Source organism: Physcomitrium patens, chromosome 9, assembly GCF_059467195.1.
Source record: "Physcomitrium patens ecotype Gransden chromosome 9, ASM5946719v1, whole genome shotgun sequence".
NCBI lineage: Eukaryota > Viridiplantae > Streptophyta > Bryopsida > Funariales > Funariaceae > Physcomitrium > Physcomitrium patens.
The window spans coordinates 13,837,794-13,855,183 of record NC_143418.1 but is presented as its reverse complement, the minus strand read 5'-3'; positions in this window follow the sequence as shown (position 1 = coordinate 13,855,183).

The following is a 17,390-nucleotide window of genomic DNA, read 5'->3' as shown; positions in this document are numbered from 1 at the left end:
GTATTGGTGATTTGGATTTTTTTTGCAATAAAGTTAAGGCTGGTACTCTTGACTGTTTTGTGAAATTAGAGAAACTTCTGTGGTTGAAATTTAGAGGTGTCTAGAGGATTGAGTATGTCGAGTGCATGCAAAAAGTTATGTTAATCTGATGGAACAGATAGAGGATATTTGACCATTAGTGTAAAGAGGTATCGAAAGTTAACAGATTGGGGTTGTTTAAGGTTTTTGTAATATCTAGAGATCTACGAGTTGAAACAAGGTGACTTTTGGCATGATAAGTCGAGGACTTCTAAGTGGCGGTCAAGATACATCAGTGTGGATTTACGATATTTTCTTGCAATCTATAAGTTAGATTAGATTGAAACTTCTTGAGCATTTAGAAGGCTTGGAAAGACACTAGTGATAAAAGTTTACAACAATCAGACGGTCAGATTGAGAATTACAGCTTACCGAAGCTCATTGTCTAGGGTTAGGATTAGAAAAAATAAAAATAAATAAAAATAAAAAATAAAAAATAAAATAAAATAAAATAAAAAATAAAATTAATAAATAACAAAAGACTTTATACTTATAATATCTTGAAGTTATTAGAAATGATGTTTCTAAGCACCTTGTATTGGAATTAAGGTTTTAAATTGAAATCCGAAATATTTTATATTTAGATGGTTGAAATCCATTAGCCTACCCGGATACTTGCAAAATATTGTTTTATCTTCTACAGCCAGATGCCCAGTGCATTTTCAAGCAAGATAACACATAATACGACAGCGTGCCATAATGATTCTAATTCAAGGCAATTATCAAAATCCGACTTACAGATCAGTGGGTAGTTAACAATGGATGTTAGAAACAGTGGCCAATTCCAGTGCCAATATTCAGGGACCAATTAATATCATCCCATTGCAAGCTATACCATCGAATGTGATAACAGCATATGCTCCATATATTTTGAATCAACAACAAGTATTAAGTACGACAGAGTTTCCATTAATACCAGCCACAAAAGATTCCAATGAAACCTTATTATTGAACCAGATGAAGAAAATCAAAGAAATGGCTGTAAATATGGCCAAGGATAATGAGAAGAGGTATAAGCTTACCAATACTAGGACTAATGTATGGTGTAGAAATTGTAAGGGCCACGGTCATTTGGTAACAAAATGCCCTTCATCCTCACAAATGATGGGTCAATGTACATTTTGCGGAAGAAAGCACTTAACAACTAATTATTGGAATTGGCAAAAGCAACAACAATTCAATAATCAGACCATGATTCCATGGACTCACTGAAAAGTTAATCAAATTTAAATGGGAAATACGTTTGGATGGAATGGAAATCAATCTAATCGATAAAATCAAGCATTTAATAACTTTCAAAGTTCCAATTTTAATCAAGGGTTTGTATCAAACTCCCAAAACTATGGAAAAGACCAATAGAGGTATTAATAATATGCTCCACTGATATCATCGAATCAAGTATCTTTTGTACCAATGAAACAACCAAGATCATTTTCTAACCCTACATAGAACAAGCCTAGTATGTATATACTGGTAGAGACACCTAATATGTCGGATGGGGGTGTAAGAAGACCACTTTGTTGTTTCCATTATAGACAGATTGGTCATTATGCTAGTGAATGTGTGAATCCCAGAGCCAATGACGATTATGCACCAGTGTATAGAAATTGCAAGAAAATTGGGACATACTTATCAGTAATGTAATGCTTTGTTCAATTTCAATAATCGAGATCAGTAGATCCAAAACCAAGAAAAAATAGAGGAGATAAATCAAGATCATCAAGATTCTCTAATAAATCGGGTAGAATTATCCAAGCCGTTCTTACCAAGAGTCAGCAAAATGAGAAAGGATCAATTCAATATTTGGGTGAGCCTGATGCAAAGGACCAATTTGACCCAATTATAGGGACATCCAATCCAAGTCTTGTTACAGGTCTCTTATCCAGTATGAGACCTGACTTGATTAGGCAAGCCAATGAGGTCTCGATTACGGAGGCTTTGGTTTCCTTCCAAGCGATTCCACTCTCAACGCAGTTTCAAGAAACGTCCTATCCGTTGAAAGATCTTTTTGGAGGTACAAATTCTAAAAAAGCTCTAGCTATTGTTCCAATTCCAAATCCAAGATGGAAGAATATCTTATTTCTCAGAGTTAAACTCAATCCAATGAAAAGAAAGAGTACATTAGAAATTATCTTAAATATAGAACCCTATGACATTTTGAAGGATCTAGATGCTATTCAGCCTTCTATTTCTATAAAGCAACTTCTAGCGATTGTACTAGAGTGCTATTTTGCATTAAATTCATCGTTAATACGGCATAGGCAACGCAATAAGGAAGTTCGTGAAGTCAATTTGAATCCTGATCTTGGTGCACCAACCATTGATGTTTTGATTGACAATGTTATGATCTTAGGTGTTCAGGTGGATGGTGGTTCCAGCTTCAATTTAATGAATGTTGATACAATAGATGCTTTAGATTTAGAATACTTAGTACCATTAACATTGGTATTAAGGATGGCAGATTATAGCCGAGTTAAATCAATGGATATTTTATGGAGTGTTCAAATTATAATTACCGATATTACGTATGAAATCGACTATATCGTCTTTTGATTATAATGTTCAATTTTATCGTATCCGATTTTATTGGGACGACCTTGGCTTTATGAAGCGAAGGCCAAGAACAACTGGGATTGGAGTACTTTGACAATTGGTAAGGACGGAGATAAAATGGTGTTACAAATGTATCCAATACACTATCAAGGGGAGTCTCAATTGCCAACATCTGAATTGATGTCAGACGATGTACTTAGCTTCAATGATGATGCAGTAGTATTGATTACGGAGGCGTCCGTGGAAGCAACTCAACACCCTAGAGTGATGTATCAATGTGGCGATCCGAGGGAATACTTGATATACCTATCGGATTCAAAAATCTTTACTAAAGTTAGTATTAATTGAATGACCACGTATGAAGTGCACTATGTGAGTGCCTTGGACACTAGATTCAATACTTTGCACATGTCAAACTTATCAACTGATTTGAAACCAACACGGTGTCGTGATATAACACAATTAATAGGTGAAAGAATGTGAAGATTATTATAATTTAAGAGATCTTAATTCAAAGTATTAGAACAAATTATCTTAGAAATATAGTTAATAGTCAAAGTGGTAGAAAAATTAAAGGGTACCAATGCTACTTTTTAGAAAGGTGACTTCTATTTACTTTGTAGCACTATAAGTAAGGCAAATCCAAGTAGATTGGAAAAATAAATGATATAGGAATCTTCAAAAGGAAGTTAAGAGTAAATTCTAGAAAAAAATTACTTAGAAAAAATAGATATTGATATCCGGAGAGGGCCGGTTATGAACCAAGGTCGAAATCAGACCCTGGAGTACAAAACTAAGTCTTGACAACGACTCCGGGGTTCTTTTAGAGATTGGAGAATGAGATTTGAAAGCAGACTAAATGAGCTTTCTATAAGCATTGATTTTGGGTGATTTAGAGTTAATATGACTTTGTAAGAGCTTTGCAAAGTCAAGGTTTATTTTGGATGACTTAGGTTTTATGAAATAAAACAGGATTTATATTTTGGGTGATTTCAAGTGTTTTGTAATGGATCTATAGGTGAAATTTTGTGGATTTATGGTTATATTTGTATTTAATATGTGTCTTGAATTTGAGCTTGATTTAACGGTTGAATTGAGGAATATTGAGGTTTAAATGGGTCAAGGTCTCAGAAAGTAGAATTTTAGGTCTAATGGGGATTTTTGACATTTCTTAAAATCTATTGCTTGAATTGGAGCGAAACATGTGTGAGAGGATATTAGACTTGTTTTTCTATATATTTGAGAATTTTGAGATCAATTGAACAATGCAAAAGAGAGATATTGGCTCTGGAAGATTGGCATTAAGATTGGAGAATGAGGCCGGCCAATACCCGAGCACATTTTTAAAGATATCGTCAATTTGGTAACTCCGATCCTTATCAATTTTTTTGTGCTTTTTTTTAACTTATTTTTTTAGAAGTGTGCAAACTTTGAGTTAAGATCAACGGTTTATTCATTAGTTATTGAGGTTTAAAACTATTATAGCATTTAGGATTTGGATAGGATTTGATTTAGGATTTAGGATTTGGTTAGGATTTGGTTAGGGTTTGGTTTAAGGTTTAGGGTTTGGATTAGGATTTGGTTTAGGGTTTAGAATTTAGATAGGGTTTTATTTAGGATTTAGGATTTAGGATTTAAATTAGGATTTGATTTAGGATTTTGTTAGGATTTGATTTAGGATTTAGAGTTTGGTTAGGATTTGATTAAGGATTTAGGATTTAGCTAGGGTTTGATTTAAGGTTTAGGATTTGGATTAGAATTTGGTTTAGGATTTGGATTAGGATTTGGTTTAGGATTTAGGATTTGGATTAGGATTTGGTTAGGATTTGATTTAGGATTTAGGATTTAGTTTAGGGTTTGGTTAGGATTTGGTTTAGGATTTGATCGGGGTTTGATTTAGGATTTAGGATTTAATTAGGATTTAAGATTCAATTAGTTTTGGCCTAAATTTTGAATGAAATTCAATAGGATTTTAACTAGAATTAAATTAAGATTTAATTGAGATGTATTTGAATGATATTTGTATTCTTTCTAATGTTTCTTTAAAAATTCCTATTGTTTGTTTGAAATTTCTTTGAGGTTTTTTTGAATTTGATTAAGCTTATTTAGCATTATTATAGTCTATTTAAAGCATTATTAGTATTCTATTAGAATTAGAATTTTATTATTATAATTTCCATTCTTCTTTCCACAGCCAGGTGCTTGGAGCATTCTCAGGCAAGACTTCACGTATTACGACAATGGAAGTTGAAACAAAATATTACCATTGCACCTTTATGTCAAACTATCAACTTGATAACCATAGCAGAGCCTCGAACAATTAAGGTCTACAAAGGTATTAAGAAACAGGAATTGACCTGTTAAACAAAAAATTTCTTGTATCATAAATCCGCTTTTACTTGGACTTATGATGGTCTAAAAGGTATCCCTGCTGAAGTTTGTGAGTATCATATCACTTTAGAATAGAATGCTAAACCGATATGGCAGAGACAACATCGCCTTAATCCTAAATATTCTCTCATGGTGAACGAAGAATTGGACAAGCTTCTTGCGATTGGTTTTATTTATCCGGTACCGTATAGTGAGTGGATTTTTTCAATCGTGATGGTGCCAAAAAAGAACAGAAAAATCCAAATTTTTCAAGATTTTTGGAAATTTAATGCAGCCACTAAAAAAGATTACTTCCCATTACCTTTCACGGATAGTATATTAGACAACGTAGGAAGTCATGAATGTTATTCATTTCTCGATGGATTTTTTGGATATAATCAAGTTCAAATTGCATCGAAAGACTAGCTCAAAATAACTTTTACTATGGATTAGGGCACATTTGCTTATTGCGTGATGTCTTTTGGGTTATGCAATGTCTCAGCCACGTTTCAGAGGGTGATGACTCACGCCTTCCAAGACTATCTCTGGATATTTATAGAGATCTTTTTAGATGACTTTTGTGCATTCAGTACAAAACAAGATCATCTTAATTGTTTGAAAAAATATTTGGCTCGGTGTGTTAAGTTTGGAACATCCTTGAACTCGGATAAGTATTAATTTGGTATTCCGTCTAGAAAATTATTAGGACATATCGTCTCCAACCATGGTATTACTACGGATCTTGACAAAGTGCAGCATATAATGAACTTGTCCAGACTAGAGACGGTCTTCGGTGTTCGAGGGTTCGTCGGCCATGTCACTTATTATCGCCACTTTATTTATTTGTTTGCAGTTATTTATCAATCTTTAATAAACTTACTAAAGAAATCTCTGTTAGATGGGACTAGTTCCTTCTAGACTATGGAGTATACAGTGGTCTTTGAGGCATTAAAGTCAAAATTGGTCTCAGCACCAATATTGGTGGCACCTCGTTGGACGGAGCATTTCTATGTATACATTGATGCATCCAATGTCGCTATTGGATCGGTGCTAAGTCAAAAGGATGACTAGGGTCTGGATCATCCTATCTATTATACCAATCAGCAATTGGTGGCTACCGAACATAATTATACTACTACTGAATGCGAAGCGTTGGGCATGATATACTCAATTTAGAAGTTTCGGCACTATTTGCTTGGATATCCATTTTTATTTTATGTGGGTCATGATGCCTTCAAATATATAATTAATAAGCCTCAATTACGTGGATGCATTACTCGATGGATATTATTTCTATAAGAGTTCAATTTTACGATTGGAGTATGATTTGGGAAGAAACATACAAATGTTGATCATTTATCTTGATTGTCTAATATTCTTGACAACGAGCCTGTCCCTGATGCTCTTTCCAACATCGAATTATTTATGGTAGATGTGATTTCCCTCGAATATAGTGAAATCATTCAGTTTTTGACATTCGACACTTTTCCGTTGACTTTCATCAAGAAAGCTTAAGAAGTGACTCATTCTGAAGAGTGCCCCATACACAATGATTTGCAATGCTTTGTATAAATAAGGCCAAGATGGCATTTTAAGACGTTGTATCTTTTCAAGTGAAGTATAATCGATATTAGAAGATTGCCATTTGAATAGTTGTAGTGGTCATTTTACGAGCGACAGCACTACTCGCAAAGCTTTAATAGTAGGATATTAGTCGTCCACTATGTTTTTTGATGTTTACCAATTTGTTCATCGTTGTGATCCCTATCAATGAATTGGTTGATCCACGGGTACTTCAGCCATGCCATTAGTACCAATCTAGGCACAGGCACCGTTTGAAAAATGGGATATTGATTTTGTCGATTCCATCGCACTAGCATCAAAACCTAGCCAGAAGAAATATATTTTAGTTGCCATAGACTATGTAGCAAAATGGGCAGAGGCTATTGCTACCCACCTTGATAATGCGAATATAGTGGCCACTTTTCTTTATGAGAATATTATAACTCAATTTTGGTGTCTGAAAGAATTGGTTAGTGATTGCGGCATCTATTTCATAAATGCTACCATAACTGCCTTGACGAACACATATGAGATTAAGAATTAGAAAACTACTCCATATCATCCTTGCGTAAATGGGCAAACAAAAAAGACCAACGAAATTTTGTGCAAGGTTTTGATTAAGATAATTTCAAGGGCGGGTACGGATTGGGAGACCAAACTCTTTGCAACTTTGTAGGCATATCGTACCACATATAAAGTAACTACCAACACTACTCTGTTTCAACTAGTTTACGGATTACCTTAGATGAACGTCTCAATGACAATGAGTCATTACACTCTCGGTTGGCAAAATTAAACGAATTGGATGAAATACAAGCTATAGCTTTTTTCCACATGGAAGCAACTCAAAAATGAAGGAAGAGTTACTATGATATTAAATTGCATCCAAAGATTTTTATGCCCAATAATTTGGTATTACTGTATAATAGCCAGTTTAATCATTTTTCGGGCAAATTTCAAGTTTGCTGGCATGGACCATATTAAGTGTTTGAAGGTTTTTTCAATGGATCTGTTCAATTGGAGGATTTCATGGGCCATCGATTCAATACCCGCATTAATGGGAATCGATTACGGTTATTTAATATATAAAAATTGAAATGGGTTTTTATTTTTTTGGGAGGAGGTGAGAAATGGACAGTATGGATAACATGTTGTTATTATCACCAGGTAGTAAAAGAATAGGAGTGGGGCACCAATTAAAGGTCATTCTGTGGTATTGTTATGGGTTATTTTTTTTTTGTGAGATTGCTATTTCTTGTGTTTCTTATGTATTCGAGAGTAGTAGTTCCAATTAAGAGTTAACAGTGAAGAGTCGGTCACAAGTATCGATTGAAGATGTTTGAGTATGGATGAGTGAGCAATAGCATCAATTAGAACTCCGTGATGCCCAGATCTTAAAATTGGAGGCTCAAGTTCATAAATTGAAAGAGTATAATGAAGATCTCTCGAACCAGTTGATAAAGGAGTCGATGGAGGGATTGGATGATAAGAAAGATTTGAATTTAGAACCAGATTCGATAGAACCCACATTCGATAATATAGCAAATGACCAATTGGGTGGGCCAAAGGAAATAGTAACTTTATAGAGTTTTGTTAAGTAGTTTTTAGATAGGAATCAATTGTGTATTTGCAAGGATGGTGCACAGATAGGAGTAGGACTATGTAAAATAGATACAAGTTTGTTTCTGTAAGATATTAGTAAAATAGACTAATAGTCTATAGAATGGTGAGTTCAGGAAGACAGATGATAGATTTAGTCATTAAAAGCAGTTAATTACAGGATTACGGTTAGAATCTAAAAATCAAGAGCAATTATATAGGAGTTAGAGAAGTTTGTTGGAATGCCAAACTGTGATAGTCATGAGCCGGGATAAGCTTGATGCTACCTCTTTGTTTCTTTGTTTTCTTTGTTGTTAAAAAGTAATAGATAGTTTTTGAATATTGAGAAGTGAGTTTGTAGAATAAATCAGAGATTGATTTATGAGTTATTGATTATGTAATTGGAGCATTGAGTGATTGAATTATATGAGGAGTTATTGGAAGATTATGATTGTTGTTTATTGAGAGCTCTATGTGTTTTGACAGAAGAAGTTTGTGATTACAGAAATTATGTGAATTCAGATTCTTGGAGTGAAGTCTGTTATTTCTGGTGTTGGATGAAAATTATTGTGTTTTGAGTGGTCTTTTGAGAGTGCAAGATTACACACTGTTGTTATCAGTTGATAAAGGAGTATTGTTACTGGGAAAAAATATTGTAGTGTTTGTTAGTATTTCAATGGTTCAGAATATGGTTAATTGTGTGATCCTAATAAGTAAAACTCATGCACTTAGTCTTTCCTTGTCTTCGAATTCTCCTATACAGGTTTATTCTGAAAGGAATTGCAGAATAAGTAAAACGACAATCACAACTTGTTATCTTTTATCTTAGTTTTGATGGATGTTGTTGATGAAAAGCCTCCACTATCTTTGTTGCATTTACAAGATTTTTTTATGGCTCCTATTTACGTTTATTAATATCATATCTATACTAATCGACACGATATTCCAATTTTTTTTGGCGCCGCCTTGAGTCCAAATTTTCTTCCACTTCAAACTCTTTATTATTATTTATTTCTATAAAAGCAAGTAGGACTTGTCTTCTTTTTGGTACGTTTATGGTCTTATATGGTTCAAAAAGAGACACATGGAAGATAGGATGGATCTTCATTGACTTTGGTAGATATAATCAATAATCAACTCGATTGATTTATCCAAAAGTAGAAAAAAATCCAAGTTTGCAACAATCTAACTTATCATAAGGATGAGTAGTCTTGATATTATGATGAAGTAACTATACTTTGTTACCTACATTGAATTGTGGTTGTTCCTTTTGATAGGCATCTATGTTGAACTTTTGTTGTTCTTGAACTTCTTTTAATTATACCTTTATTATTGCATATAGCTCAGACAAATGATTTAGCAAACCTTCCACTATAGAATTATTAACTTTTAAAAAGTCAAAAGTATCAAATCATAGACGGTAACCATAATTAAAAAAAAAAAAATATTTGTTGCATAAAAGAGTATACCATATTATTATAAGCAAACTCTATTAATAGCAAAAGAATTTTGTAATTGTCTTGTTGGTAATTAATTGTATACTTCAAACACTGCTCCAAAATTTAATTTATACACTCTATCTATCTATCATTTTGAGGATGAAAGGCCAAAGATAGCTTTATGTCTACCTTTAGAATCTTGAAAAGGATTTTTTAAAATCTTGATATAAATTGAGTCCTCCTATTTGATATTTTATCCTTGAGCAATCTATACTATCAATAGATATTATTAAAAAAAAACTTGGTTGTTTCTTCACCTATGATAGATTTTGTTTATGGTATAAGATGTGCAATCTTTGTAAAATGATCTATTATCACAAATATAGAATCATATGAACTTAAGACTAAAAGATCTATGATAAAATCCAAAGAATCATAAGACCATGGTTGTTTTGGAATAGGTAATGGCTAAAGAAGTCCGTAAGATTGATGATAGGGAGTTTTTGATCTTGAGTAAATATTATATGATTGAAAAAAATCTTTGATCACCTTCTACACTTGTGGCTATTAAAAATCTCTAAATATCAATTCTAAAGTCTTATTGTATCTAAAATATCTAGCTGCTGAAAAATTATCGCATGCTTGAAGAACATGAAAATTTATTTTTTCTTTTGGAACATATAGGCGTCCTTGAAAATAGAGTAGGTTTTTTTTGAATTCAAATTTAAAAGCATCATAATACTTAAAATAAGGATTTTTAATATCATGAACAAGAGAATAAGAAGACATACTTGATTGCATTTGTTTGACAAAAGTTGAATCAACAGTCAATATTATTTTTATTACTTGAGATGAAAATGCTTGGACTTCAAGAGAATTATTTTTTATTGATCTAAAGATGCATATTTTTCTTTTAGTATAAGATAAAAATATCTAAAAAGGGCCCATAACAAACCTTGTTGTTTTTTAGGTTGATATGTGATCTTGAAATCAAATCTTGAAAAAGATATGCTCCAATGGATTTGGCGACAATTCAAAACATGTCCTGATATGAAGTATTTGAAATTCTTATGATCTGTATACATAATGACTGGATTAGAAGCGCCTTCTAAATAATGATGACATTCTTGAAAAAAATCCACAATTGCAAGAAGCTCTTTATTATGGATCTCATAGTTAATCTCGGCTGCTAAAAATTTTTTGGAATAAAAAACTATTATGTAGAGTTTATCATCTATTTCTATTTTTGATAATAAATCACTTAAAGCAAAGTTCAATGCATTTATTTCCATAAAAAATGCCTTAGAAAGTTAACATGATATAAGATTGATACAAAAACAAAGGTTGTCTTTAAAGCTTCAAATGTTGCTTCCACTTCTTGATTCCATTAAAGTTTGCCTTTGCAAGTCAAACTTATAAGGAGAGCTACAACTTGAAAGAAGTCCTTGATGAAAATCCAATAGTATTTAATAAATCTCAAAAAATATTAAAAATCTTATATTATTTTTGAAATCTTCTAATCCATAATTGTTTGAACTTTCTTAATATTTATCATAAGTCCATTTAAAATAATGTAACCTAAGAAGTCAACTTGAGTAGTGTGAAATATACACTTTTCTATCTTAATATAGAATCTTATATTACTTAATTTTTGTAATACAGAATAAACATGAAGTTTATATTCTTTTTTATTTTTAGAATAGATCAAGATGTCATCTAGAAAACAAACAATAAAATCATCTAAAAACTCTCAAAAAATATTATTTATAAGATGTTGAAAAGCTACTGATGCATTTCTAAGTCCAAAAGGCATGATATTACATTCAAAATGTTCGTACTTACTTTGAAATGAAATCTTTCATTAATCTCTTTTTTTGATGCGTACCAGATTGTATGTTCTTTGTAGATTTATTTTTGTATAGATCTTAGCTTAACACAATTGATCAAGAAGTCTAGATATTAAAGGTAGTGGATACTTGTTTTTGATAGTGATCTTATTGAATCCTTGATAATCAACACACATATATAATAATCCATCTTTTTTCTTCACAAATAGAATTAAGGCTCTTGTTGGAGATTTGAAATGGCATATGAAGTTTTTGGCTAAATTTTCTTCAATATACTTTTTGAATTCAACGAATTCATTTTGTGATAAATTATAGATTGATCCAAATGGTGGTTGTACTCCTTCTTGAAGGTCAATTGAGCAATTATAAGAACAATATTCTAAAAGAGTATCCACATTTTTTTTTTCAAATTCATCTTGAAATTCTTGATAGTAGCTTAAAATGTTATTTGAAGTCTTTGTACCATTAAAAATAGGTGTGGCATAAATGATATAAGGTGATCTTTCTTTTACAGCATACGAGAAAGCTCTTGCACCTGCAAATGCATGTTTAATTATACTAGACTTGTGATTTTCTACTTGTGTAACTATACTCTTAGTTATACTTTCAAAAAAATTGAGAGTAGAAGAAATCCAATCTACTAAAAGGCTGTATTTTTTTAATCATGATAAGCCTAAAATAATTGGATTAGAAGAAGATCTAATGATATTAAATATTGCAAAGCTATTATGTTCATTGATTATTACTTTTATAAGAAGAATTTTATAAATAACATCTCCAAAAGACAACCAATGACCATCTATGACTTCTACATAAATAAATTTAGTTTTCTTGACTAAAGATATGCTAAGTCTTTTAACAAATTCTTTATCTAAAAAATATGCTGAAGCTCTTGAATCTAACAAGATAAAGGCTTTGTAATATTTAGGTTCTAAAATAATATTTAATATAAAATAAAGAGAAGATTTTTTGCTCAATAAGAATTTAAAATATATTGCATCAATTTGCATATCCTCCACTTTCAAATGTATGTATTGAAGAGGTATTGGTATTGCCATTGAATTATAATAACATTGAGATCTACTTATTTGGCTGTCAAATTAAAATTCAAAAAGTCGATTGTCACACTTTATTGCAAAGTCAATTGCTTGACTCAATATTTGAGGATCAAATAAGTTGATCATTAATTTCTTTACCTCATATTGTAATCCATAGAAAAATTGGCAAATAAGTAGATTATCATTCAACTTGATATCAATTACAAGTTGTCAAAATTGTAAAGCATATAATGTTACAAATCAATTATTTTGTCACAAAATATAGATCTTGCTGGTTGCAATACAAGTTGCATCATGTTTTCCATACATGGATCAAAATTCCATCAAAAAAGCCTCCAAATTATTCAATATTAAATCTTATTATTCAAAAAAATATGAAAACCACAATAATGTTGAATTTGAAAGAATTGTATCATTTAATTTAACTTGTGAACTTAGAATTGGATAGCTTTTGGATTGAAGTTCAATCATAAATTGTACTTGATTGATAAATCTTCAAAAATTGGATCTTGTGCCATCAAATTTTTGAGGCAAGACAACTCTTGATTCTCTAGTACCAAAAGGATATTCTACAATAAAAAAAAGAGATGTAATTTAGTAAAGATATTGAAGCAGCTCCAATTGTGTCTATAATTTCACTTCTTGCCATTTTTGTTGCTCCAAGTTGTGATAAATTGAATTGATGCATTGTAAGCATCAACTTCTTCATTTGCTCTTGTATTTGTGTCATTGCATTCTTCATTTTCAGAAGCTCTGTTATAATGACACTGTTACGGACATACTCATGTAAGCTAGTAATTACATATACAAATAGGTGGAAGTAAGTAAAAGTAGGTAAAAGTAAGTTAATTCTATGGTATTTAATATAGAAGCTTCCTAGAAGCTTCATAGATATTGCTTTGACTTCATAAGTGGCTTTAATTGACTTTTTGGATTAGAAACGTGGTCAACAAGTTGGCCATGTGCCACACATGTTGTTAGCTTGAAGACCAAGCTAACTATGTGGCCCACATGTAGAAAAACTTGCCTTGTAAGTCAAGGCATGTGTCCTACAAAGTCAACACATATTGGAGGTCCTATAGAACATCGCCACATAGTCCCTAGTTAGATAGTATATATAGAGATAAGAATGAAACCTTCTTCAGTCTTGTCAACTCATTTCTTGCTTCCAGTCTAGTTTTAAGGGTCTTTAGTTTTCTTGTCTTTTGGCAATAGCCATTCTAGTTTTTCTTTCAATATATATACTTATTTATTTATATTTTGTTACCTTTCTTTGCGTGAAGGCTCACTTTTCTAAATTTCTTTTTCATCGAGTTCTTGTCCTTAACAGATTGACAAGAATACACCTACAATATCAGAGCTTTGTCTAATCTTGATTAAGAATAGATTACTCCTTTTTCTTGATAAGATATAAGCATATTAGAAGTTGCAGATTACCCTCTTCTAAACTGATATTGTCCTTAGTATTTTCTTTATTCTCAAGTCATCTCTTCTATTTGTCTTGAGCGATATTATACATCTTCTCTCTTCTAAGTGTTATCATGGCAGAACTTGTTGAAATGAAGAGTGCAATGGCACAAATGCAAGAGCAATTGAGGGAGTTAATACTTGTAATGCATCAACTCAATTTACCACCACAAAGAGCAACAAGATTGGCAGGAAGTGAAGATATAGAAATGATTGAAGCTGCTTCAACATCTGCACCAAACCATGTCCTTTCTCCTATAGTAGAACGTCCTTCAAGTATTAGAGAACCAAGAATTATCCTATCTAAGAAGTTTGATGGCACCAGATCTAAGTTTCAAGGATTTATCAATCAAGTGTAATTTGTGATTGAACTTCAATCCCAAAGCTATCCAACTCCAGGATCGCAAGTTAGATTCATTGGTATGCTTCTTTCAGGTTCAACACTATCATGGTTTTCATCTTTTTTTGAACAATAAGATCCAATATTGGATAATCTAGAAGCTTTTCTAGCGGAGTTTCAATCTATGTATGAAAAACATGATGCAATTTGTGTTGCAACCAATAAGATCCATATTTTATGATAAGACAATCGATCAGTAACGTTTTACGCTTTACAATTTTGACAACTTGCAATTGATATCAAGTAGGATGATGCTGCACTTATTAGCCAATTTCTCTAAAGATTACAATATGAGGTAAAAAAATTAATGCTCAACTTACCTGATCCTCAAACATTGAGTCAAGTAATTAACTTTGCTGTGAAGTATGACAATCACCTTTTTGAATTTTTATCTGAAAACCGTACAAGTAGACCTCAACGTTACTATAATTCAATGGCAACACCAACACCTCTTCAACACATATATTCGAAAGTAGAGGATATGCAAATTGATGCAGTATGTTTCAAACTTCTCACTGAGCAAGAAAAGACTCGTCGTCGTCAAGAAGGATTATGTTTATACTATGGAGAACCAAAGCACACTACTCAACATTGTCCAAAGAAACAACGCAATCACAAAATGAGGAGTATGGCTGTAACAGAAGACAATATGTTAAAAAACGAGTTTGTCTAGCTATGATAGGGACCATGCGGCTGGAACCTTGCACAACATCTAGTAAAGGTCCTATTCTCTCCTCACAGCCCTCTCCATGTTTTACATTAAATGTTATTTTAGGACCTAAACATTACAAAGTCTCTGCCTTGTTAGATTCAGGAGCCTCAGCTTATTTTTTAGATGAAGAATTTACTAAAAGACATAGCATATCTTTAGTAAAGAAAACTAAACCTATTTATGTAGAAGTCATAGATGGTCGTCCATTGTCTTTTGGAGATATTACTCATGAAACCCTTCCTATAGAAGTAATAATCAATGGTCATAATAGTTTTGTAGTATTTAATATTATTAGATCTTCCTCTAATCCAATCATTTTAGGTTTATCATGGTTAGAAAAATACAACCCTCAAATAGATTGGATTTTCTAAACTCTTACTTTCTCTAAAAGTATAACTAACAGTGTAGTTAATCGAGTAGAGAGTCATAAGTTCAGTTCAATTAAACCCGTATTTATAGATGCAAAAGCTTTCTTGCATGCTGCTATGAAAGAATCACCATATATTATTTATGCCACACCCGTTCCTACTGGTAAAAAGACTTCAAGTGGCATTCCAAGCCAATATCAAGAATTTTAAGATGTATTCAAAAAAAAGAATGCGGATACACTCCCAGAACATCGTCCCTATGATTGCTCAATTGACCTTCAAGAAGGAGCACAATCTCTATTCGGACCAATCTACAGTTTATCACAAAATGAGTTGACTGAACTCAAGGAGTATATTGAAGAAAATCTAGCCAAAAATTTCATACGCCATTCTAAATCTTCGGCAGGAGCTCCAATTCTATTTATAAAGAAAAAAGATGGATCATTACGGATGTGTGTTGATTATCGAGGACTCAACAAGATTACCATCAAGAATAGGTATCCACTATCTTTAATATCTGGACTTCTTGATCAGCTGAATCAAGCTAAGATCTATACAAAAATAGATCTTCGGAGAGCATACAATCTAGTACACATCAAAGAAAGAGATGAATGGAAGACTATGTTTCGAACTAGGTATGGATATTTTGAATACAACGTCATGCCTTTTGGACTTACAAATGCACTAGCAGCTTTTCAACATCTAATGAATGATATTTTTTGAGGGTTTTTAGACGATTTTGTGGTCTGTTATCTAGACGACATCTTAATCTATTCTAAGAATTCAGAAGAATATGAACTTCATGTTCGTCGTGTGTTATAAAAATTAAGAGATGCAGGACTCTATGCCAAGATAGAAAAGTGTGTATTCCACACTACTCAAGTCAATTTCTTAGGTTATATCATTTCAAATCATGGACTTATGATGGATCCTAAGAAAGTTCAAACTATTATAGATTAGAAGATCCCAAAAACGATAAGAGATGTCCAATGCTTTTTGGGATTTGCCAACTACTATCGGATCTTCATCAAAGACTTCTCTCGAGTTGCAGCTCCACTTACACGTTTGACTTGTAAAGACAAACTCCAATGGAATCAAGAAGCAGAAGTTGCTTTTGAATCTTTGAAGACAGCATTTATTTCTGCACCAATCTTGTATCGTGTTGATTTTTTCAAAGCATTCTTTATGGAAACAGATGCATCAGACTTTGCTCTGCGTGCGGTTTTATCACAAATGGGAACAGATGACAAACTTCATCTAGTAGCCTTTCATTCAAAAAAATTCTCAACAGCAGAAATCAATTATGAGATCCATAACAAAGAACTTCTTGCAATTGTGGATTCTTTTCAAGAATGGTGTCATTATCTAGAAGGCGCTTCCAGTCCAATCACCGTATAGACGGATCACAAGAACCTCAAATATTTTATGTCAGCACGTGTATTAAATCATCGTCAAGCTCGTTGGAGCATGTCTTTATCAAGATTCGAGTTCATCATCACTTATCAGCTAGGAAAACAACAAGGTTTGTTTGATGCCTTGTCTAGACATTCTTATCTTACACCAAAAGAAGGAGATCTAGCTTTCGAGCAACAAAGAACGATTCTCTTGAAGCCAGAGTAATTTCATCTTCAAGCAATAAAATCAACATTGACTATTGATTTAACTTTTCTTAAGCAAGTCCAGTTAAGTATGTCTTCAGACCCTCTTGTTCATGATATCAAGAATAATTCTTCTAAATCTCATGATCTCTCTAAATTTGAATTCAAGAACAACCTACTCTATTTCGAAGGATGCCTATATGTTCCAAAAGGAGAAGCACATTTACGTATTCTTCAAGCTCGTCACGACTTCCCAGCAGCCGGATATTTTGGATATAATAAGACTTTGGAGCTGATATCTAGGGATTTTTGGTGGCCTCAAATGTGGAAGGCAGTCA